Source organism: Sinocyclocheilus rhinocerous, unplaced genomic scaffold (genome assembly GCF_001515625.1).
Source record: "Sinocyclocheilus rhinocerous isolate Xijiao unplaced genomic scaffold, SAMN03320098_v1.1 scaffold1529, whole genome shotgun sequence".
In the NCBI taxonomy this organism is placed as follows: Eukaryota; Metazoa; Chordata; class Actinopteri; order Cypriniformes; family Cyprinidae; genus Sinocyclocheilus; species Sinocyclocheilus rhinocerous.
In genome coordinates, this window is record NW_015648524.1 from 100,949 (window position 1) to 104,350 (window position 3,402).

At 49.2% G+C, this 3,402-nt stretch overlaps 1 pseudogene; it reads right to left on the minus strand.

Annotated features, from left to right (window-relative positions):
* Window positions 1-588: 588 nt before the first annotated feature.
* LOC107709798 (B-cell lymphoma/leukemia 11A pseudogene) lies at window positions 589-3,159 on the minus strand (annotated as a pseudogene).
* Between the last annotated feature and the right edge of the window lie 243 nt (window positions 3,160-3,402).

Genomic DNA, 3,402 nt, shown 5'->3' on the forward strand with positions numbered 1-3,402 from the left:
GATTATTATTATTTCTCTCTAAAGTCACAGTTGACTGTAGCGGTAAGGTACTTGATGCAAGAACCTTCTGAGGATCCGATCGATCCTTATGTAGTATCTAGCTGAGACTCCAGAATTACAGCAGATGAGATTAACCAATGCAATTTCAAGATATCCAAGGCACTCTTTTTGTTTGTTTTACCAAATGATAGTACAAATTCAAATCTTAATGCTGTTTCCTTTTTAAGAAATCCAAAGGCTGTAATTATTTTTATTCCGTAATAGGGGCCAATTAGTATTTTAACCCTATGTGGACAGAACATCTTTTTGAAAGATTAGTTTAAGTGCGATTTCCAGCCCGCCCAAAGAGGGTTAAGCGATAGCCTGTAGTCCTCCATGTTACAACACAAAACTGTACATGATATGTATTACAGAATGTATGCAGCATGGTTGTTTTTTTCTTTTCTTTTTCTTTGATCTCAAAATAAAAAAAGAAAAAGAAAGAAAAAGAAAAAAAAACATTTGTAAAATAATGAACGATAAGAGCAACACTTTTACTAAACAACTAACCAACCAGGGACAATTTATTTTTAAAATTAGCCCAAATATATCATGCATGCTGTCAAATTTTCCAAAATGGGAAAGAAAAATGAAAAAGTACACAACATGTAAATTATTGCACAAGAGAAAGGCTCCAAGTTTGCGTCAATGCAATAGTATTGCCCCGATACAGATCATGCATTCAACGGTAAATGAAAAGGGTGTGCTGGTGGTGCCAAGCACGTTGTCTTAGCCTCCACTGGACTAGCGAAACAGGGAAATCTACAAGGATGAGGGTGGGAGTGGGGTAAGGTGTTATTCGCTGTTAACAGGCAAGTGAGCCACCACACTCCACCGCTACTCAGTTTTAATTTCGTTGTTCAATTCGCGGTCACTGTGCCATTTTTTCATGTGTTTCTCAAGGGTGCTGTACACACTAAAAGGCATCTGACAGATTTCACATTTGTAAACGTCCTTGCCCACTTGCCCGTGCGTTTTCATGTGCCGTGTTAGCTTGCTGCTCTGAGCACAGGCATAATTACAGAGATCACACTTATAAGGCCTCTCACCCGTGTGGCTGCGCCGGTGCACTGTCAGATTGCTGCAGTTTTTGAATATTTTGCCGCAGAACTCGCAGGTGTCACTGCGTCGGCCATCTTTCGAGCTGGGCCGACCATGACCCCCGAGGTGTGGCGTGCTGCCGCCACTGCCAGTACCGCTGCGGCCCGAGACGCCACCATCCAGGTCCCCTGGTGGCGTAGAGAAGCGCAGGCTTCCATTCTCTGAGGAGTGCTCTGAAGACGAGGCGAAAGGCGATTGTCTGGAATCCCCGAAGTTCAGAAAGGGGTCCTTCAGCTGCCGAGAAGCAGCATAGCCAGCCAACCACTGGGAATAGACATTCTCAGTATTGGGGATTGTAGGGGTGGAGAGGTCAAAGTCCTTCTCCAGCTTGATTCGTTTGGAGAAAGGACTAAGTGAGCTAGGACTGCCCAGTAGGAGCTTCTTGGACAAACCAACAGAGGCAGACTCACTGGGGGACGAGCCTCGACCATTGATAGCTGAGCCACAGCCCTCATCCACTCTGTCTGATTCCAGAGCCGAGTCCTCATCACACATGTCCCTATGTGCATCATTGTCAGAGTTAAGGGCTCCTCGCTTGTGTTGATGAAACGCCTCGCTGTAGTGCTGCATGCTGGCAGCCAAGCCCATGCCCTGCATAACCTCAGGCAGCGAGCGCGGGATCCCGTCCTCGCCTGCACCCAGACGTCCGCCATTGTTCTCGTGGTGCCGTGCAGCCTCGAGGTTGAGGCTGAAGTGGTAGTTGTTTCTACCTCCCTCTCTCTCCAGCTCCTCCTCCTCTCCTTCCTCCTCTTCCTCTTCCTCCTCTTCTTCCTCCTCCTCCTCCTCTTCTTCTTCCTCTTCTTCCTCTCCGTTCTCTGGAATCAGGCGGTTGTTTACGCTTTTGAATTTGGCTACCACGGACTTGAGGGCATTACTGGCACTACCCACCAAGTCGCTGGTTCCCGGCTCAGGGGAGCTGGCTGTGGACAAGCCATCGTCGGACTTGACCGTCATGGGCGATGACTTGTTCATGTGTGTCTTCATGTGTCGCTTCAGCTTGCTGGCCTGCGTACAGGCATGGTCGCACAAGTGGCACTTGTAAGGTTTCTCACCCGTGTGACTGCGTCGATGCACGATTAAATTACTCTGGAACTTGAAGGTCTTCCCACAGAACTCACAAGACTTGCTCTTCATTGGCGTGTTGGACTGTTGCGTAAGAGGGGTCGGGGTGGACTGGGAGCCAGAGGGGGACTGCATGGAAGGTAGGGGAGGGGTGGAGAGAAAGGGTGGCTTGGTTCCTGACTGGAATGGTTGTAGTAGCCGTTGCATAGGGCTGGGCCTGTTGGGTGAGAGAGGAGGAGTTGACCCTGAGGTGTTACCAGCCAGCTCCCTCAACCTACGAGAGAAGTCCATAACTGGGGGATCCATGGGTATGGGGTTGAGGCGCAGCACCCTGTCGAAGGCACTCGGGTGGTGGGTAGCCAAAGCCAGCTCCTCCTGGCTCAGGTGCTCCATGCGATGAGGGTCCAAGTGATGGCGGGGTGGAGGGCTAAAGAGAGGCGGCGTAGGGGGAAACCGACCCTCTCGGAGAGGGGGTCCATCACGTCCAGAGTTGGGTATCCGCAGTAGGTTGAATGGGCTTCCCTCTGGGAGATGGATGCCATGCAAGGGGGGCTGAGAGGAGCAATCTACACCCATTCCCAAAGGAGCTCCCACACGGGGCGTGAGCGGACTTCCGCGCTCACTCTCAAGGTAGATGCGGAAGCCATGAGTGTTCTGGGCATGTTGCAGCAGAAACCAGGCACTGCTGAACGGCTGCTTACAGGTTGTGCAAGTGTAGCTGCTGGGCTCAGCTTTACCTGCAAAACACATAAGCGAAGAGTTAATTCTCCAATATTAACTGCAACTCATTTAAAGGAACAATAGAATAGAATAGAATAGAACCATTAAAAGATCACTAGATCTGCTACATGTGTTTGTTCTCATTCCCTTTCTCAGCTGCTCACTTGTGTATTTTGGACCTACAAAAAAGCCTAAAGATTGGGTCTTAATCATTTATGAACCTCCCTCATCTCCCATCTAGACCCCAGGCCTGTGCAGACCCCCATACTAACAGTCTCTTGTCGACTTTAGCCACTCAACAGGCAAAAGCAAGTATCACATAACAGTAAACACAGCTCTTATTATAAACATGCTCCCAAACAGCACTAAAGGCCAGGACCCAGTGGAGCAGAGCTTTTCACAACACAAGACCAGACAAAGCACTGGTAGCCCAGCAGAGAAAGACTGTGTTGGGGTTTCGGCTGTACACCGTTCAGCTGG